This window comes from Mytilus trossulus, chromosome 11 (genome assembly GCF_036588685.1).
Source record: "Mytilus trossulus isolate FHL-02 chromosome 11, PNRI_Mtr1.1.1.hap1, whole genome shotgun sequence".
Taxonomy (NCBI): Eukaryota; Metazoa; Mollusca; class Bivalvia; order Mytilida; family Mytilidae; genus Mytilus; species Mytilus trossulus.
The window spans coordinates 40,321,374-40,345,086 of record NC_086383.1 but is presented as its reverse complement, the minus strand read 5'-3'; the positions used below and the strand labels follow the sequence as shown (position 1 = coordinate 40,345,086).

At 32.6% G+C, this 23,713-nt stretch overlaps 1 protein-coding gene and 1 long non-coding RNA gene across 2 annotated transcripts in view; both read left to right on the top strand.

The window, feature by feature from the left end:
* The window catches only part of LOC134691094 (transmembrane protein 47-like), an 88,051-nt gene that overhangs the window by 46,255 nt on the left and 18,083 nt on the right, over window positions 1-23,713 (top strand). The window lies entirely within an intron of this gene.
* LOC134691092 (uncharacterized) lies at window positions 1,222-6,280 on the top strand. Its single transcript, XR_010102093.1, has 3 exons — window positions 1,222-2,378; window positions 3,037-3,114; window positions 4,371-6,280. It is a non-coding gene; the product is annotated as an uncharacterized LOC134691092 (long non-coding RNA).

Genomic DNA, 23,713 nt, shown 5'->3' with positions numbered 1-23,713 from the left:
CTCAGACAGACGCAAAAAAAATAATAATAGAAAACTAAAAAAAATAACAGATTTTGGAAAAAAGGGTCGGTTAAAAAAAATTATGTCTTGTCCCCAAGTATACCTATGCGCACTATTAAAGCAATAATTTGAGAAATATATATTAAGTGTTATACAAATGTGTGAATATTATGAGTCCAGGTAATTCGATCAACTTGATTTATGTATGAAAAATTATATATTTTATTATCTGGTCATGTCCCGCGGTTTTTTGTAATGTTGTTATAATATAATAACCATGTAAGTTAAGACCAAAAAGTAGACCAGGAAAATACTTTATTATCTGTACTAGTTAATTTCTGAAGATCATGTGTCTGTCATTTATTCTGTTATTCACATCCTTTAAACAATTATAACAGCGTGTATTATCTCAATCTATCAACTAGGATACATTATTTTATTTGGCTTAATGATATATTACTGGTATTTAGTGCGACCGTGCACCTTTCGGTTGCCTCGAGTGTTTTCTATATAGCAATCTTTAACTCGTCATGTTGCGGGATTTTCAAATTCGAAAAGAAGAAGAACATTGGGGAAGAACAGCATGATTTTCGATTTGGTGACCGTATTACTTACAGATAATTATACATTACATAACCTTACACAATCAATTTACTTTTTATGATTATTCTGATATGCATGCCCATATATGTTATTCCCAAAACCTTTAAAAAGGAGGAATCCGGTTCAGGTCGTGCAAACCCAATTATTTTTTATTGTGAATAATTACAAACTGCGCTGAAGTTTTTAATGATTATTGGATAATTGACCTGTTCTATAGGTACATGTACCTAACTTACCAGGTGACAATACAAGTTGAACCCTTGAAATTGGTATAAATTCAAATGCTTAGTGATATATAAAAAAGAAGATGTGGTATGATTGCCATTAGGCATTATGGACTTTGCTCATTGTTGAAGGTTTGTACAGTGACCTATAGTTGTTAATGTCTGTGTCATTTTTAGAGTCTCTTGTGGATAGTTGTCTCATTGGGCCAAAGGGACAACTGTCCACAAGAGACCAAAATGGCCAATGAGACATGTCCACAAGAGACCAAAATGACTTAGCTGCGCAACCGTAGCTCATAGGTCCTTATGTTAATTTTGACTATTTGCAGACCATAACATAAGGACCTTTGAGCATAGATGGTCCGCAAATAGTCAAAAAATAACATGACCTACATGTATGAGCATAGAAGGTCCGCAAATAGTCAAAAAATAACAAGGACCTATGAGCTACAGTTCCACAGCTAAAAATGACTCAGACATTAACAGCTATAGTCACCATACAGCCCTCAACAATGAGCAAAAGCCCATACCGCATAGTCAGCTATAACAGGCCTCGATAAGTACCGATTATCAGGTTATCTGCATGTTGATATCGTAAAATATCAGCTGCAAGACATCATATGAAGCTTTTTGACGAGTGAGCATAGCGAACGAGATCAAAAAGCATTCACATGATGTCAAGCAGCTGATATTTTCCAATATCAATATGCAGATAATCTGATAATCAATTTATCAGGCTATATTTGCGTGTTTCAGAAGTGTCTTCTTTGTTTCACCAGCACACACAGATGATTTGATAAGTTCGGGTCAAAGTTATTAACGTCGGTTCAAACATTATGACGTCGCTGATACATGTATGTCCGGGTCAAAGTTAATAAGGCCGGGTCAATGTATTTGACGTCACAAAGACATGATACGGAATAATATTAAGAGCTGAACAGAGTGATATAGACAGTGAGACGACCGATAAGACATATGTAAAACAATTCAAACGAGAAAACTTAAGATATGTGCATTGTTCATCATGTTCATATTGTATATGAAGATTAATAAGATTAAAGTAAACAATGTGGTATGTTTCCAAAATAAAAGCTATCCACCAATGACCAACTGATGTCGATGCAATTACTAGCCATACAAATGATACATACATGTTGGTCACCATACTTCCTTCATTTATATTATGACTTTTGAGTAAATTTTTGCAAACATGGCAAACCTGTACATGTACATGCTGTTTATATACATATTACTACAGTTCAATGACTCAAGTTTTAAATGCATAAGCTTAAGGTCATAACAGAATTTAAACTAACTATCATAATTGTATGAACATCATGATGAATATTTACATTCTCTCAAAGAGTTTTAATTTTACTTAGCTAATACAGAAGATGATGGATTCCCCAACAGAAATCTTGATGATCGAACGATTAAGGTGAAAAAATTGAAGAATTGCATCAATTGTTACAGAGAATCGATTTGCAAGCAGAAACAGGTGCTCAAATATAAGGGAATACAACAGCCATCCATGATCCTTTACATGTAAAGGTATTATATTGTATATACACTGTATACATGTATATTGTCTACATTTTCTGAATTTATGATTTTTAAAAATCTTTCAAAAGATATAAATGTACATTGTCATGTCATGTCATTCAAATAGAGACGTGCACACTGCAATTGTCTTTGATAAAAGATAGAGTTACATGTTACTTTTGTATGCCTTTTTAGTGTTATCAGCTTATATACTTGTTCAGTATTGTAAAATCTATAAATGTACCTTATATGTACATGTATGTTGAAATGTCTGTCGGAATATATACATAAACATGTAATCATAATGTTTCAAAAAGCCAAACATTGTAATTATTTTTTGGGGCCCATTATAGCCTTTTGTTCGGTGTGAGCCAAGGCTCCATGTTGAAGGCCGTACATGGACCTATAGTTGTTTAATTTTATAAATTGTTATTTGGATGGAGAGTTGTCTTATTGACACTCACACCACATCTGCCTATATCTATAATATATATATATTGGGAATCCTCTACACCCTGTAAATTTCCTTTGCTTAGACTAAGTTTAACAAATATAATATGCAATGTTTATGATATATACTAGACTTGCTTGAAATTTTTTAAATTCAACTAATTATCTCCTGGCAATGCACATTTAGTTAGGGAATTTTTTATGTTTTATTTTGCAGTAAGTAGCTGTTCATGATGCTTAAAGGCATATACAATCTAGTCTGGGCATGTAAAACAGCAGCTGGTTCTATTTTGAAGTAAGCTATTTAGTGATTACATCAATTTCACATGACTAGACCAAGTCTTGGGATAAATTAATAGTACTCATTGTCATGATTGTACTAGCTTTTTATTGTTTATATATTTTATGTAAAATACTGTTAGTTGAGGCCTGCAAAAATAAATTTATAAGGTGATGAAGTGTGGTTGCCAATGAGAGAAGAGACATCTAACAAATAGCATGAATAGAGTCATGGGGGATTGAATTATACTCTTTTTACAATTAAGTGTCACAAAAAAAATTGCAGGAAAAAAAACAACAAAAAATAAAATTAATTGTGTATTTAGTACAATAAGCCAAATTTGAAATTTTTCACATTTCTATTGATTAAATATTACTTTATAAATCAAATTATAAATACATATAAGGTTAAGTTAAAAGGGCAGTAATCCAATTTCAGATTTTTTGTTGTTGGTTATATTGTATAAAGCTGATTGTACTATTTACAAATACTTCTCATATGTCAAAAGAAAACACAATTGCTGTACCTAATATTGTGATTTATATTGAAATTAATAAAGACAACAAAGAGTTATTCAAATAACAATCTTCCTAGGGGAAAAGGGAGTGTTACATAATTTTAGACCTCCATAGTGGCCCAAAGACACATCAAACACTCACCAAAATATAAGCCTGAACCCCTGAGGGGATCACACATCAAATGATAAAAGTTGTATATATTCTACACAATAAGAGCAAACAATGAAAGTAGGAGTTTTTAAATATAAACTGTCAGATACAAATTAATAAATGTTTTAATGTTGATGAATAAATCACAATGTGGTTAAATAGTTGTAATAAAATGTAATGTCAGCCAACAATAGTAGAAGGGTTTTATGTTTAATGATTCATGCTTTTTTTTGTTCATCTTTATATCTGTTCTGGTCAGGATAGTTGTTGATGAAGTTAATGACCAATCAACTCAAAAATAGATACACATGTGCCTTATGTTATAATCTTTCTAATGATAGATTAATGGTTTTGACCCCAATTTCATGGTCCATAGAAAATACAAAATTTATCATGACTTCTAGCTATTCTTTTAATAGAGTTATGCTACAAGATATTTTTGGGTCACTCATTAGAATATTTTTTAAAAGGGTAAATGTTTATGATTTGATTACAACTGCATTAAGATAGAATAATTGCATGCAGAAAATTATTTCTTTTGTCATATAGATATCAGTTAGTCAATTTAATAAAATTAAACATTTTTTAATTACTTTATTGCAGAATCTACAAAATAGAGCTAAGGTCCTTTAAGCCAAGAAACTGCTAGTGTCTGAAGAGGACAATTTAAGACAGGACATGAAAATTGATTTAATGTCAAGTTGGAACAGTGATTCTGTAAATAAACTCGCCTGATCACAAGACCTCAGATTTGACTGAATCTTACATGGATAGACCAAAGTCATTTACTAGACTGTAAATACTAGAGGCAGCTGAAAGCACAAGGCACAAAGCTGAGGTCCAAGTAAATCAGAGAGGCCTTGTCACAAGAAATGTACAGAACTTGCATGGTTTTTTTCCTTAAGGGTATATGACAAAATATTGAGATATATGTCAATGAAAATTACTTTGAATTTAAAAAAGGGCCAATTCAATGGTACACTTTTGGAATTTGCAAGAACAAAAATACCTTCATGTTTACTTTTGAAATATAGTTGACAATCTTCACTTTAAGGGGAACCTCTGAAAGTAAGTCCAATGGAGGGGTTTGGTTTATTGAATTCAATTATTTTTTAAAGAAAAACAGATGAAATATTGCTCTTTAATTTCAACATTTGCATTTTGCTATTAAAATTATTTACAAGTGCAGCATATCCATGACATCAGATTATGTTATTGTGTTTGGTTAAGCTACATATTTCTTTTTACTTAAACTTTCTGTTGACTTTACTAGTTAATAAAATGCTGAATAATAATTTGAGTGTGGCTCATTCCAGTGTCTAGTATTTCCTGTCAATTTTTTTGTTGATTTAACCATATTATTTATAATCCCTTGGTCAAAGGGAGATAACTTATTGTATTTACACATTAAAATGCTGAATAATAATTTGAGTGGCTCATTCCAGTGTCTAGTATTTGCTGTCAATTTTTTGGATGATTTTACCATATTATTTATAATCGCTTGGTCAAAGGGAGATAACTTATTGTATTTTCACAATAAAATGCTGAATAATAATTTGAGTAGGGCTCATTCCAGTGTCTAGTATTTGCTGTCAATTTTTTTGATGATTTTACCATATTATTTATAATCGCTTGGTCAAAGGGAGATAACTTATTGTATTTTCACAATAAAATGCTGAATAATAATTTGAGTAGGGCTCATTCCAGTGTCTAGTATTTGCTGTCAATTTTTTTGATGATTTTACCATATTATTTATAATCGCTTGGTCAAAGGGAGATAACTTTTGTATTTTCACATTAAATCATCTGCGAAGAGGATTATGTAAAATGTGAATTGTTGAAAACTAATTTTATGGTTCAATAAAATCAAAATAAGTTACTGCCATTCATTATAAATAAATTTCTATCAAAAATAAGGCTCAAAGAACTTTTTATATTACTAATATTAACAATAACAATGTACACACATGTTGACGTGTCAATACACAACGTCAGAGTGGGTGTGTCACCATAAAATGTAAACATTGAAAATAAAACTGATACTTTTAACTAATCAGGAGACAGTTAATACACCAAATATTTTTTTAAACCTATAAACTTATTATTTTCTTCAAATTTTAAGGTGCCTATGTTTGCTATTTGTTATAACCCTATTGTTATGATTCTTAAACCATCTATACAAGTAAGCATGTTGATTTGTCACTTACCATTATTTTATTGATTAGTTTGAATTTGATGAGGTTCTTCAATGTAGAACTGGACTTATTTAAACAAAAAATGTTTTGTTTATTTGTTTGATAGTAAAATTGTATAACAAACATTTGACATTTTATTTAATTTATCATCAAAACAACTATTTTGTCAGTATCTGAATAAAATTAATTTGTTAGATAATTTGTTTCTTTTATTTAAGTATATACAAAGGGAGATAATTCAAAATTGTTTTCATTATTCTGACCTGATGAGAAGTCATGAAAATAACTATGCCCAAGACAGGATGACAATAAGAAAATGCTGGAAATTGTTGTGTATTGTTATGCTTTGTCCGAAAGTTTTTGTTATCTCCTGTATTATTTATTGCTGCAATTGTCAAAATCCAAATCACACATAGAGATAGCCTTGTCCTATAGTTTATATCTGGTGTTTGTGTTTTGTGTATGTCTTAGATTCTAATCCTTCAAGTTCTTATACACATTCAGATGCAGTGCCATTCTTTACATAAAGGTAAAAGCATACTTACAAAGTGGTATTGAGCTTTGCAAATGAATAACAGTCTTCAATGTTACTGACAAATTATACGTTTGCACATTGCCATATGAAACCACAAATATTATTCTACTGTAAATATACAGATCAGTAATCCATGCCTTTTAAGTCTTATACTTTGTAAATATGGATCAGAAAAGTTGGAGGATCAATTTTATTTGTTCAGTAGCTACAAAGTTATAATCATTGACACTTCCTGTTTTTCCTAATATTCGTTATTTATTTAATTAGATATTTCTAAACCAGATATTTGGGTTAAAGTAAAAATAAATCCCCTACATCCCTTTTCCAAAAAAAAAAGCAGAGGGACAAATTCTTCTTTTTCTTAATTTTTCATTTACACTATTGTTTTGTAAGTACATCAGTTATACAGGATTATATTGACTTTAAATTGCATTAAACTTGATGGAAGTTCTAATTTAAATAAGTCATAAACAAGAAATTTATTTGAATTTACATGAAATTAAATTACATAATTATTCAAATTTAGTTCATATTTAAATTTGAAATTTATTCAAATTTAATTTATGTTCAATGATCTTTAAATCTGAAATTTATTCAAATTTAAATTATATTAAAACTTCTTTAAATTTGAAGTTTATTGAAATTTAATTTATGTTAAAAATTCTGTAAATCTGAAATTTAATCAAATTTAATTTATATAAAAAATTCTTTAAATTACAAATTTATTCAAATTTAGTCTATAATTAAATTTTTTAAATTTTAAATTTATTTAGATTTAAAAATACCTTTAAACTAGGTTGAAATTTGGGAATTTATTTGCAATATTAAATTTAGTTTAAATCTATAATATATTAGAAATTTTCCAGCGAAGTAAATGCATAATATTTTTTGTAATTTGAAATTTAATATGCATAATACATGCATTTAATTTTATATTAAATGCATCATTTCATGCAGTGGCCCTGCTGATTGTTTTTTTATGTTTAAACTATAGGGCGCTCTACAGGTTTCACTGGACGGTCTACAGGATCCCCGTTTGTTTAAAAATATATAACTACTATAAGACGTTCTAAAGTATCCCCTGTTGTTTGTTTTTCATTTATATATTAAAGTGCGTTCTACAGGATCCCTTGCGGATTCTTCAGGACACCCTGTTGTCTTTACATTATATATGTACTTAATGGCGTTCTATAAGACCCCCTGTTGATTGTTTCACATGTTTATACTATAGGGCGTTCTACAGGATCTCCTGTTGTCTTTATATTATATATCTACTATAGGACGTTCTATATGTTCCCCTATATTGTTTGTTTATTATTCATATAGTAAAGGGCGTTCTACCGTATCCCCTGGGCGGTCTGCAGGATGCCCTGTTGATTGTTTTATATGTTTATACTATAGGGCGTTCTACAGGATCCCCGTTTGTTTATAAATATTGTCTTTTATAAGACGTTCTTAAGTATCCCCTGTTGTTTGTTTTTCATTTATATGCTAAAGGGCGTTCTACAGGATCCCCTGAGCGGTCTACATCATCTCCTGTTTTCTCAACATAATATATCTACTATAAGACGTTCTATAGGATCCCCTACTGTTTGTTAATCATGTATATACTAAAGGGCGTTCAATAGGATTCCCTGGGCGGTCTACAGGATCCATTTTTGTCTTTACATTATATATCTACTATCGGACGTTATATAGGATCCCCTATAATGTTTGTTTATCATTTATATACTAATGGGCGTTCTACCGGATCCCCTGAGCGGTCTACAGGATGCCCTGTTGATTGTTTTATTTTTATGTTTATACTTTTATACCAACCAAGTGATCCTATAGAAAGCCTTATAGTATAAACATGATAATTAAACAACAGGGGAACCTTTAGAATGTCCTTTCTTAAATGAATAATTTTCATTAACAACAGGGGACCCTGTAGACCGTCCAGGGGATCATGTAGAACGCCCTATAGTATAGACTTGAAAAACAATCAACAGGGGTCTTATTAACGTCTTATAGTAGATATATGATGTTAAGACAACAGGGGATCCTATAGAACGTCTTATAGTAGATAAATAATGTTGAGAAAACAGGGGATCCTGCAGACCGCCCAGGGGATACTGTAGAACGCCCTATAGTATAAACCTTAATAACAAACAACAGGGGATCCTGCAGACCGCCCAGGGGATACTGTAGAACGCCCTATAGTATAAACCTTAATAACAAACAACAGGGGATCTTGTAGACCGTCCAGGGGATCCTGTAGAACGCCTTATGGTATAAACCTGAACAACAAACAACAGGGGATTCTGTAGAACGTCTTATAGTAAATAAATAATGTTGAGAAAATAGGGGATCCTGCAGACTGCCCAGGGGATACTGTAGAACGCCCTATAGTATAAACCTGAATAACAAACAACAGGGGATCTTGTAGACCGTCCAGGAGATCCTGTAGAACGCCTTATGGTATAAACCTGAACAACAAACAACAGGGGATTCCGTAGAACGTCTTATAGTAAATAAATAATGTTGAGAAAACAGGGGATCCTGCAGACCGCCCAGGGGATACTGTAGAACGCCCTATAGTATAAACCTTAATAACAAACAACAGGGGATCTTGTAGACCGTCCAGGAGATCCTGTAGAACGCCTTATGGTATAAACCTGAACAACAAACAACAGGGGATTCTGTAGAACGTCTTATAGTAAATAAATAATGTTGAGAAAATAGGGGATCCTGCAGACTGCCCAGGGGATACTGTAGAACGCCCTATAGTATAAACCTGAATTACAAACAACAGGGGATCTTGTAGACCGTCCAGGGGATCCTGTAGAACGCCTTATGGTATAAACCTGAACAACAAACAACAGGGATTCTGTAGAACGTCTTATAGTAAATAAATAATGTTGAGAAAATAGGGGATCCTGCAGTCCGACCACGGGATACTATAGAGCGCGTATAGTATAAACCTGAACAACAAACAACAGGGGATCCTATAGAGCGTCTTATAGTAGATATATAATGTTGAGAAAACCGGGGATCCGGTAGAACGCCTATGGGATCCTGTAGAACGCCCTATAGTATACACTTGAAAACAAACAACAGGGGATCCTATAGAACGTCTTATAGTAGATTAATAATGTTGAGAAAACGGGATCCTGCAGACCGCCCAGGGGATACTGTAGAATGCCCTATAGTATAAACCTGAACAACAAACAACAGGGGATCTTGTAGACCGTCCAGGGGATCCTGTAGAACGCATAATAGTATAAACCTGAACAATAAACAACAGGGGATTCTGTACTACGTCTTATAGTAAATAAATAATGTTGAGAAAATAGGGGATCCAGGGGATACTGTAGAACGCCCTATAGTATAAACCTGAATAACAAACAACAGGGGGTCTTGTAGACCGTCCAGGAGATCCTGTAGAACGCCTTATGGTATAAACCTGAACAACAAACAACAGGGGATTCTGTAGAACGTCTTATAGTAAATAAATAATGTTGAGAAAACAGGGGATCCTGCAGACTGCCCAGGGGATACTGTAGAACGCCCTATAGTATAAACCTGAATAACAAACACCAGGGGATCTTGTAGACCGTCCAGGAGATCCTGTAGAACGCCTTATAGTATAAACCTGAACAACAAACAACAGGAGTCATATATAACGTCTTATAGTAGATATATAATTATGAGAAAACAGGGGATCCTGCAGACCAACCAAGTGATCCTATAGAAAGCCTTATAGTATAAACATGATAATTAAACAACAGGGGAACCTTTAGAAGGTCCTTTCTTAAATGAATATTTTTTTATTAACAACAGGGGACCCTGTAGACCATCCAGGGGATCATGTAGAACGCCCTATAGTATAGACTTGAAAAACAATCAACAGGGGTCTTATTAACGTCTTATAGTAGATATATGATGTTAAGACAACAGTGGATCCTATAGAACGTCTTATAGTAGATAAATAATGTTGAGAAAACAGGGGGATCCTGCAGACCGCCCTATAGTATAAACCTGAACAACAAACAACAGGAGATCCTATAGAAAGTCTTATAGTAGATATATGATGTTAAGACAACAGGGGATCATGTAGAACGCCCTATAGTATATACTTGAAAGATAAACAACAGGGGATCCTATAGAACGTCTTATAGTAGATAAATAATGTTGAGAAAACAGGGGATCCTGCAGACCGCCAAGGGGCTACTGTAGAACGCCCTATAGTATAAACCCTGAACAACAAACAACAGGAGTCATATAGAACGTCTTATAGTAGATATATGATGTTAAGACAACAGGTGATCATGTAGAACGCCCTATAGTATATACTTGAAAGATAAACAACAGGGGATCCTATAGAACGTCTTATAGTAGATAAATAATGTTGAGAAAACAGGGGATCCTGCAGACCGCCCATGGGATACTGTAGGTAGCCCTATAGTATAAACCTGAATAACAAACAACAGGGGATCTTGTAGACCGTCCAGGGGATCCTGTAGAACGCCTTATGGTATAAACCTGAACAACAAACAACAGGGGATTCTGTAGAACGTCTTATAGTAAATAAATAATGTTGAGAAAATAGGGGATCCTGCAGACCGCCCAGGGGATACTGTAGAACGCCCTATAGTATAAACCTGAATAACAAACAACAGGGGATCTTGTAGACCGTCCAGGAGATCCTGTAGAACGCCTTATGGTATAAACCTGAACAACAAACAACAGGGGATTCTGTAGAACGTCTTATAGTAAATAAATAATGTTGAGAAAACAGGGGATCCTGCAGACCGCCCAGGGGATACTGTAGAACGCCCTATAGTATAAACCTTAATAACAAACAACAGGGGATCTTGTAGACCGTCCAGGAGATCCTGTAGAACGCCTTATGGTATAAACCTGAACAACAAACAACAGGGGATTCTGTAGAACGTCTTATAGTAAATAAATAATGTTGAGAAAATAGGGGATCCTGCAGACTGCCCAGGGGATACTGTAGAACGCCCTATAGTATAAACCTAAATTACAAACAACAGGGGATCTTGTAGACCGTCCAGGGGATCCTGTAGAACGCCTTATGGTATAAACCTGAACAACAAACAACAGGGATTCTGTAGAACGTCTTATAGTAAATAAATAATGTTGAGAAAATAGGGGATCCTGCAGTCCGACCACGGGATACTATAGAGCGCGTATAGTATAAACCTGAACAACAAACAACAGGGGATCCTATAGAACGTCTTATAGTAGATATATAATGTTGAGAAAACCGGGGATCCGGTAGAACGCCTATGGGATCCTGTAGAACGCCCTATAGTATACACTTGAAAACAAACAACAGGGGATCCTATAGAACGTCTTATAGTAGATTAATAATGTTGAGAAAACGGGATCCTGCAGACCGCCCAGGGGATACTGTAGAATGCCCTATAGTATAAACCTGAACAACAAACAACAGGGGATCTTGTAGACCGTTCAGGGGATCCTGTAGAACGCATAATAGTATAAACCTGAACAATAAACAACAGGGGATTCTGTACTACGTCTTATAGTAAATAAATAATGTTGAGAAAATAGGGGATCCAGGGGATACTGGAGAACGCCCTATAGTATAAACCCGAACAACAAACAACAGGGGTCATTTAGAACGTCTTATAGTAGATATATAATATTGAGAAAACAGGGGATCCTGCAGACCAACCAAGTGATCCTATAGAAAGCCTTATAGTATATACATGATAATTAAACAACAGGGCCACCTTTAGAATGTCCTTTCTTAAATGCATAATTTTCATTAGCAACAGGGGATCCTGTAGAGCGCCTAGGGGATCCTGTAGAACGCCCTATAGTATACACTTGAAAAACAAACAACAGGGGATCATATAGAACGTCTTATAGTAGATAAATGATGTTGAGAAAACAGGGGATCCTACTGACCGCCATGGGGATACTTTAGAACGCCCTATAGTACAAACATGAACAACAAGCAACAGGGGACCCTTTAGAACGGCATATAGTAAATATATAATGTTGAGAAAACGGGATCCTGTAGACCGCCTAGGGGATCCTGTAGAACACCCTATAGTTTACACTTGAAAAACAAACAACAGGGGATCCTGTAGAACGTTCTCTTAGCCTAGTAGATACATCAAAAACAAACAATAGAGTATCCTCTAGAACGTTCTATAGTTTATATATAATGTTTAGAAAAACAGGGGATCTCACAGACCGACCAAGGGATCCAGTAGAGAGTCCTCTATTATAAACATGATAAACAAACAACAGGGGATTCTATAGAACGTTCTCTTAGCCTAGTAGAAACATAAAAAAAAAACAATAGGGTATCCTATAGAACGTTTTATAGTTTATATAAAATGTTCAGACAACATGGGATCCTTTAGTATATACATGATATAAAACAAACAATATGGAATCCTATATATTTTTTCTCTCCAAAATTACAGGGCCCATAAAGGGCATAAAATCAGATACAATTGATTTCCATAATTGGTAACAACAACAATAATAGAGGCATATACATATATATTTTGAATATAAGCATTGGTCAGAATCAAGCCAAAAACCATATATATATATTGTGAATAAAAGAATAATAAAATTACATTATATATGTATTTATTCTCAAATTGTTTACTTGACTTAGTGTCAGTGTTCATACTCTTTAATTCAAAACAGTCACCAATATAACAACCCAGTTTTTCCATAAGAGTAACATTTTTCTGGGTCAAGAGCCATAAAAATTTAGAAGATTTATTCAAATTTATAAAATTATAACAATTGTTAGAAATGTCTTGGAAAAAATCGTCCCTTTGAATATCATAAAGAGGGCATTCTAATAAAACATGAAGATTATCTTCAACTTTACCGAGTGAGCAATTAGAGTTTGTTCTTAACATACTGGCATAAAGAACTAATTGATTGGTCAAAATTTGGTAATTCAATCTCTCTCTGAATATAATCCCTTCTTTCAAACTTTCCAGTCTATGACAATATTTTAACATTGATAAAATTATAGTAAAATACATAGGAAATCTACCAATCTCATATGACATTACAGCTATATTACTTGACTTTCTGTTTACACCAAGAATATATTTCACATGAGCTTTTTCAGAAGAATCCTGACCAAAAAATTGTTCCTTAAGAACGTTCTATACTATAGTAGATACATATATATAATATTCAGACAACAAGGGATCCTGGTAGACTGTCAAGGGGGTCCTGTAGTACGTCCTTTAGTGTATACATGATAAACAAACAATATAAGGGATCCGTTAGAACGTTCTGTAGTAGATATATAAGGTTCAGACAACAGGGAATTATGTAGAACGACCAAGGGAGCCTGTAGAACGCCTTAACAGTAGCTTTATTGCAAACAAGTAACAATGGTTCCTATAGAACGTTTAGCTATAGTAGAATGGTCAGACAACAGGGATCAGATTACAGATTCGTTTTAAACATCCTCTCACACTCATGTAAAGCCTTAGTACGTGTAATATGTTTAACATGTGTTAGATACATCTTTTTTTCAATTTGCCTACATAAAAATACTCTTTTAAACGGATAATAAAATATTATTAACTCCATAGTATATCCAAGGCCATGGGACCACGTGCATGTGACATTTGTAGGTCTTTAATTAACATAAGTAAGGCACTAAGTAATATACTGTTTATCATATCTATATGACATGTATCATGTGTATTTTTATAATTGTATATACATATTTGCACAATGATATATGCTACTGTAATGCAAGTGAAAGATACTGCAAACTTTGTAAAGATAAAGTGGAAGATGAAATTCATTTTCTTTTACATTGTCCTCTATATAAAGACCTTCGAGAGAAGTTTGATATTTACCTTAATAATGATGATGATATTAAATCAACGATCTATTTACTTAATCCAGTAAATCTAGTTAACACCAGACAAATATGTAGTTATTTAAGTCAAGCTTTTGAAGCTCGTAATAATAATCTAATGTCAGTTGGTCTACCATAAGTATAATACTATGTAATACTGTGATATTATATATATAATTGGTACTTCAAATGTTTTCTTTATGTTGTATTTGCATAAATTGTCATGTTTAATGTGTTTATATCTTGGAATACGCATTGTATCATATGTGCTTATTTGAATTTGAATTTGAATTTGTAATGCGGTACATTTTCCTTTTTTTCATGTGATAAAAAAATAAATAAAGCAAATTCACCGTGTTACATGAAAGTTAATGATTTTGAATCGTGTTTTTTTTTTTATAGTTGTACATGTTGAGAATATTCTATTTTTAGAATAAGTATTTTCACTTATTACGTTTATAAATAGCCTATAAATAGAATATGCATAATTCATGAATCGTGACGTAGGGCGGTCTACGGGATCCCTTCTTCCGCTTACCATGATAAATGTAGCGTATAAACCAAGAACAAATACAGGCATTGCGTTACATTTTCCGGAATTTTAATGTTAGTGTTGACGTTAATTATTGAACTAAACTATTTGAGTCACGATAAAAGCTATTCTCACTCTGCAACATGTCTGATTATATGCTTGAATAACAGCGTAATACTATCATTGTGACAAGTACTTTATGTATATTCAATAATAACAGTGTACTTAGATGTTCTAAAAGAATATGTCTAGTTCAGAAGCATTAAGGCAGCTGACCATTTAAAATTGTTTTGAAAGCTTATATTAAAGGCAATTATAAATTCGGTCATTGCCTGTGTGTACCTGTACTAAAAGGAAATTACAGACATATATATAGGTGCGGTTCATTTATATACATAAAGTAAAATTGACCTCACGCAAATAGATATCAATCTTTTAACCTATATTTCAGTTTAAAAAATATCGCTATGCAACTGTAAGTGTTTGAAAATTGAGATGATATAAGAACCCTACAAAACTGATCACCATTCATCTTTAATTTCGTATTTAAATTTTCCAAAAGCAGTCAAAGTCTTCGGCCGTGTTCACACCAAACGCCGTGTACAGTAAACATGTTTACAATTAGTTTTATGTAATGGACACTGGTTTCACATTAAATTCGTTCACATCTGTACACCTTGTTTAGCTACCTGTACATAAGATTTGTTCACACTTGTAAACTATATGTCATTTAAATGTTCATTACGTAGAACTGAATTCAAAGTTTTAGCACAATTTTTCTAGCAGTACGGGAACGACCATTTGACTTCAAGAGCATAAAGAGGGGGGATGGAAATATTCCGATCCCCAATTTGATACAAAAAAATACGGTCATACAGATGATAAAAAAAAATCTGAATCAAGAGTTCCCCCATACATTATAGTGTTAAATATTGAAACAAATCATCAGCAGCGGAAAAAAACCGAAATAAAAACGTACGCGCGAAAAAAAAAATAACCCTCCCCCTTTTTTTTTAAGTTAAGTGGTTGCTACTTTATGAAAGCCATTTTTATAATTTGAAGTAGTATGAATATACTAGAGATGCCTCGATTACGTATTAGAAAACGTTAGCTGCAGCAGCGTGCTTACAGCCGAAAAAAAGGATTGAGATAATAGTTTATAGAGGGGGAGGGAGGGGGAAGGGCTTAGAAATATTTTTTTTCCAAAACAAAATCCATAGGCCACCACCCCACCTCCTGCCTTTATGTTTTAAACTCAACTATAATACCCCCCCACTCCCCCCCCCCACGAAAATCAATTGGTTGCTGCCTTATGGGTTTGGCAAGGATGCTGCTTTGAGTCTTGATCAAGGGTAAATAAAGTACGTTAAAAAAATTAACAAAAAAACCCTGTAAATTTTAGACAACAATTTCTGTAAAGAACTATACTAATAATTATCAAAAATATCAATTTTACTCAAAAAAAGTTTTCTCCTTAACAACTAAATGTCCTAAATGCCTAGTTCTGTGTACACTTAACCTACACAAGGCCTACATTGACTATCAACTGTGTGTAGATAAAACATGATTTAAACTATGTGTAAACATTGAGTTTTTTTCAATGTGAACGCAATTGTGTTTAGTTTACGTGTGAGTTACACTAACACAACACCGAATTTAGGTCAATGTGAACACGGCCTTATACATGTTTATGTATACGTGCTCTTGCATAATGTGGATTTCTTTCCAACGCAGCTAATACATAGTTGTAGAACTAAAATTGATAATATATATTGCATGTATTGGGAAATTCAAAGAGACAACAACCCGAAGTTCAGTAAATATGGACGTCATACTAAACCCCAAAACATATAAATGACTATAATTAACAAACATACAAGTTGTTTATCAGTGATCTTTTGGTATTGAGCATGTTTTTAATTTTAATACCACTTGTAGGGTTTGACCAATTATATTTTTATGTGGTCACTAAAAGAGGAACGAAAGACAACAGAGGGACGGTCAAATTCATAGATTGAAAATAAACTTACAACGCCATGGCGAAATATAAAAAGACAAACAGACAAATGATAGTTCAAAAGACAAAATATAGAAAACTAAAGACTGAGGAACACGAGCCCCACCAAAATTGGTGGTGATCTCAGGTGCTCCGGAACGGTAATTGTTTTCGAATAGGCTGCACATAAACTGAATAATTGTAAGATTTAACCAATTTCTGTAATTTAGTTCTTTTTTTATTTCGATATTACCAATATTTCTCCTATTAGTTCAACAGAAAAAAAGGACATTAACAAAAATGTATGCTTTTTTCGAAGGCAGATTGTGAGCGTAAATGCACGGTGACCCCATTTTTTTATTTCATTTTTCCATTAGGTATAAGATAAAGTTAATTTATAGAAAAATATAGAGAAATCCTATATTAAATAAAAAAAATGATTTAGACCCGCAAGCCCCCTTAAGTGAATTTCTTTTTCTTTATCTTTATATAGGCGTTATATATATAAATGAACCAAAATAAATGAAACAATGCTTGCCTTCGAGTGTTTATTTATCTGATTTAACAATACTTATCTTTTTTTTACCTTTTACTTGTAATTTCTGTTCTTCTGTTTAAATGCCTATCTTAAAACCTGTATTACACTTTTTGTATTTGTACGGTCCTCAATGTTATACATTTATTTAATAAAACAAACCGATTTTAATATTTTGTTTCCCTAATTATGATTATTGAGAAGCTTCATATTTCCGTCACAATAAAAAGTGATTTAAAAGTTCAGCCTATTGTACAAAAATATATCCCCATAGTGTTGTGTACAACCTTAAACTGGCTTTTCAGCAGTTAAGGTTTGTGGACTACCAACCAGTCTTACTTGTTAAACTTACACTAGTGAACCATTTTATAAGATAAGATTTTTTTTAAGAGATTCAATACTTGTTCTTATGCCAGACCAATAATTTCAATCCGTTGAAAATAAACTCATCATAGATACCAGGACCTAATGTAGTATATACGCCAGACGTGCGTTTCGTCTACAAAAAACTCATCAGTGACGCTCGAATCCAAAAAAGTAAAAAAAGCCAAATAAATTACGAAGTTGAAGAGTATTGAGGACCAAAATTCCTAAAAGTTTTGCCAACTACAGCTAAAGTAATATATGCCTGAGGTAGAAAAGCCTTAGTTTTTCAATACACATTTTGTTGTACATTGTATTTTGATAATATTGCAGATATAAGCTATTTTAAGCTATAGCTATTTTCCGAGATGTTATTAAAGCATTTACTTTTCAAAGACGTTTTCAACACATCTCCTTTATCTAAAAGTTTCGATTTGTCATTGTTTACCAGATTTGTTCTCAGGGTTGACATGTTTACAAGTCCAGTGACTTATTGTCTCTATGAGAAATTTGCTATGAAAGACAAAAATAATATGTATGATAGTTACTAATTATCAAAATAATTATGACAAATCATCATGGAATGAATACAATTTACTCAAGACGTCCATTTTTTCTGAACTAGTACACAATTTTATCTAGAGGCAAGCTGATAAACACCTCCGAGTGCAAGATTTTCGCGCTGCGTTGCAGACTCATTGTTGGACATCGGCTGTTGTCTCCTCTTTGGTCGGGTTGTTGTCTCTTTGACATATTCTGCATTTACATTCTCAATTTTAATTAATTCATTCCTGTGTTTAACAGTAAAGAAACAAAAAGATTGACTAGACGAAATCATTTATTCTTCATTGTAAAAATAATTAATGGAATACATACAACTAATCAAAACACTTAAACTGCAACTTTACACTTTCAATCTGTTTTCCTTTTTGTGACATTGCATACAATTATTATGATTTTGTAGGTTTTAATATTAGATTAGAAAGGTAATTTAGACTGATTGCCTATGCATCAACGACAACAAGGAACAAACTGCTTTCGTTTAAATATCTGATAAGATTATATAATTGTTTACCACCGATCGTTCTATTTTCTTGCTGAAACGCTTTAATTTTTCATGTCAGAACATTTGATAGTTTGTTATGTGGTATGCATTGTGCTCAGTATTTAAGTTTGTACAATAACTTATAGACGCTTTGTATAATAATTTTACTATAAATTATGTTTTTGATATAAATACCAGATATCTTATTTTAAAAAAGGTAAGAAGTGAAGCAATTTAATTATGTTAATGGATAAAACCAAATTAAAAAAAAATATTAAAAAATCCAGGAATAATATGTAATAAATGTAATACACAGCAACAAAAGATAAACACCGAATTTTAGGAAACCGGAATTATATCAGTCAAACGTGGTAGGTGGCGGGGTTAAACTCTTTTGCAGGATCCCAAATCACCTTAACTTCTGGTTGTTGTTTAAACAATGCATCATAATAATATACAAAAATCAGTGGAAAGGGCTTAACTCATTAGATTGACACAAACCACATAAATCAACTAACATAATTATAAAAAAAACCCACATATTATGTCTGAGAGTACGCAGTTACTAAAATAATCATAATGTTTACAACTGCTCTATATATGTTTATATCGGTGTGTTTATCAGTAAAGGAACCAGGAAATTGACTTGACGAAATTGTGTATTCTACATTTTGTTTTTGCGGATATTGTTTTTCTCCATTTGCAGATTCTACAAAATGTATTTATTTATAAAGCAAGAGATATATTTATAAAACCCTAACTTTAATTTATTTTCCTTATAAGAATTGAATCATCTATCATCATTAAACAAGTAAGGAAGTTTGAAATTGACTATCACATCAAATATTTAAAGTTATTTTAGTATGCGTAACTAATGAAAAAAATCAAGAAGTTCATTAAATACTAAGATAAACATTAAGTTATGATTAACTATATACAATGAAATATAATGCTAGATATTATTTGTTTGGTTAATTATAACGAACACAAATCGAAATGAAGAGGAAAACAATGGAGGAACAGGAACACTGAAGTGGAAGAAAACAAGCGTTAAAACAAACAGACACGAACTATTTGATTACAACTGTGAAATTCCGGACTTGGTACAGGACACTTTAAGATAAAATGGAGGGCTGAACCTGGTTTTATAGCTAGTTAAACCTCCCGCCTTATGGCAATGTTAAAACAATATCTCTAAAACCCAAAATATGCTCTTTTGGATTAAACATGTTTAAAAATGATATTTTATATGTACGCACACATATGCTTCATTGTCAATCTGATCATTTTACAGTAATTGATATACAAAGAAGAAGAACAAGCAACAACATAAATAAAAGTTATACAATGCCAGGGCAAAGAAAAACAAACACAGAAACCTTAAAAGGATAAGCATGAAAAATTGTTACACTAATTTGTTTTCGTTCATTGTTGAATACATGTACCAGGTAAACTATTATCTTAACATTTGCGAAAGCTTGACATTCACTTATCTTTTAAGTAAAGTATAATACACAAAATCTGAATCGTTTTAGAATTTCAAACATTAAAATGCAATGATTGAAAAAGAAAGGACAGGGTTTTAAGTTTTGCATTTGTGTGTGCGTGTGTATATTGCCTTAATGAGTTATATCTTTTTTTTTAAATGCATTCCAATTGAAGAGTTCTGAAATTAAAGTAATCATACATTGTATTCCCCAACGGATTATTGTCGGGATAATGCGCCTTATAGGCGAGTGACTTTAACCATAAAATTAAATTTTTAATGCACCTACCTAACACACGGCTAAATTATATATCATTTTCAAGCTACACATCTGTACCATCTATTTTGCCCGGTCGTAAAAAAATCGTACGGTGCAATTTCCGTCAAATCGAGATCAAAGGCCAAGGACGAATAAGTGCATATTTTCGAAGATTTCAGCCTGATTGCATTATATGACTTTTATATACTGAATTCACATATGCAAACAATTCAAACTTTTAGCAGAGAGATTAACAGTCATTATTCAAATGTATTTTTTAATATTTAAAGCGTGTTTTGACAGAAAGCACATGTTTCCTGAAATTCGAGTAAAAGTTAACAAAATGTGTGAAAATCCAAATTTTTCTTTCTGATGCAACTGCTAATCACTTAAAACTAATTAAAACCCTGTAATGACTATCAAAGAAGTTTTTGACATCATTAAATTTACTAAAATTATGCTTACTTCTAATCAAACAGCAAATCATAACAACTCATACAGTTGCCCAAAAAACCGCCATCTGCGAAAAGACTGCATTTAAGCATTTCTTCCTAGTTAAACATTGTATGTGGTCAATGTAAGATTTAATAAACAAATTCTTAAGAATCTGAAAAATGTAGAGCATGTGCGCGAATCATCTTATTGCTTGAAATAAAGGGGATGAAACTAAGAGATTGCAATCTGCATTGTAAATACCAGTCTGAAATAATCATATTTTCACTTTTCAAATTGTTTAATTTGTAGCTTCATTAGAAATATTGATGTAGTGAAAAGACCTTTTTATTTATTTTATGTGAGTTGAATATTTAGACCAAAATGAATAAAAATAAAATTGATGAAAATTGAAATTTCAAAGAATTTCAAAAAACTAGTAAACACATTATAAAACTTGATTTCTTAATGGGTGGAAATGCGTTGTTCATTGTTTACATGTGTTAATTCATAAAATAAGAATAATTTTGAAGAAAAAACATCCATTTATACGCAAAGATTCTAGTTACAACTAGACTTCCTGAATAGATTGGATGACTTGTTCATTTTTCATACGAGGATGACTTCATGCAAGAGATTCTGATGACGACTGAAAAGAAGCTAGCATTATCGTGAAACTTCACTTTCCACTATATAGATGATGTCATCTCACTGAATAGTGCAAAATTTGTGACAATGTTGGACTCGTATTTTCCATCGCAATTGGAAAAAACAAGACTCAACAGATTTAGTTTACTCCATCACGTATCTTGAAATCGATGATGAGGGTTGGTTGAGAAAAAGTTTTACGACAAAACAAATGTGCATAAAACAACCATAAAACACCCCTTACTACAAAATTATTTACTTCTCATTTCTATCTAACAACAATATAGCAACGCCTGCATATCTATACTACTAAAGGAGGAGACCGATTGTTTTGTGCCGCAACTCCTCTGAAATAAAGGCAACTATAGTTTACCGCTATTCAATAGTGATCAATCGATTTACTAGTAACTGAAATAAATCTGGGTCACAAAGCAAAAACTAGGGAAACGCATTAACTATACATGTAAGAGGAACACAACGATATAACAGAAACACTGAACTGCAACAAAAAACCACGCCAAAATACAAAGAAACAGAATATTCGATACCAATTGTCATATGCATGACTTGGTACATGACATTTGAAGAAAAATGTTGGTTTAAATATGGTTCTAAACCAGAGTTCAAATGCAAAGTTGAAATCAGCCCTTTGAAAATTTCATGGACGCCACTACGAGTTGGTTGACAATTATGAGATATCTGTTTCGCCAGATGACGACTGATAAGTTCCATCGACGTAACCAACCGAATAAGGCTTGGCATCGAGTTTGGAAATACATGAGCCACAAGACGGGTGAAAGAGAGCAGTGGTGAAGTGGTTAGTGCATCGAACTACCAACCCAGAGATTCAAGGTTCGATTCCCGTTCCGTGATGAAAATTTCAAGGCCTGATTTTTCAGCTCTTCCTAGACACCATTTGTGAGTATGGTCTTAAAGAAACAATGAAAGTCCGTCGGAAGGGGACGATAAATGGCTGACCCGTGTAAAGAGAGAGCCATATCTCTTGCACGTTAAACACACGTTTGTAGATTTCAAGAAACAGCAGACTAATGTCGCTACAAGGCAGCACTTGCACACGCAAAGTAGAAAGAGATGAATTTAAGTTGCAAAACTTGTTTCCCAATCCATTATAAATATATATGTTTAAACTAAGACGGTTGTCACATGTGGAACATAATTTGCCTACCCTTTGGGAGCCCCTGAGTTCACTCAATTTTTTTTTGGGGCGGTTGTGTTACTCAATCTGTACTTTTATTTGTTGTGTTTTGTATACTGTTGCTTGTCTTGTTCGTTTTTTGCCCGGCTTTGTCAGTTCGTTTTTAATTATAAGTTTGATGTCCCTTTGGTATATTTCGTCACTATTCAAGTAGTAAAAAGTTTTAAAATGATAGATCAGTGAAGCTAAATGTATCATGATAACGATTTGGTTCTATATATATATCACCGTGAGCACATTAAGTAACTTAGTATTTTCGCGGATATTTGTCTTATTGCGTTTATCTTCTTCAATTTACTTTGAGGTGATTTTTTGGCCGATTTTCATAACTGCAATTTAATGTCTTTAAAGTCAAAATAAAATACCAAAGGGACAACCAACATTTCAAACCATGAATCAAATAAAGTTAATTAAAACCATGAACAAAATAAAATTTAAGTCCAAGAGACGAACAACAGTCCACAAAACACAACATACCATGAAAACGATCACCCCTAAAACAGCAAATGATCTTATAAGGTCAGGAAGGGTATTTATTTTTTTCATTTTGTCATTATACACTGCTTATAGTATTTTACACACACAATGACATGATTTTGTAATTTAAAAGCGTATGTAGAAAATTCTCAAAGCATCTTTTATTCAAATAATTAAAGCGAATAAACTTCTAATAAACACATTTAATATGATTTAATATAACACGATTTTAAACTAAATAATTAAGATGCAGCCGTATTTCATTTAGTTCGTTTACATCCCGCTCTAGACAACCAATGTGTTCGCAAAGTCTTGTTTGCATTTAAACATAATTACAAA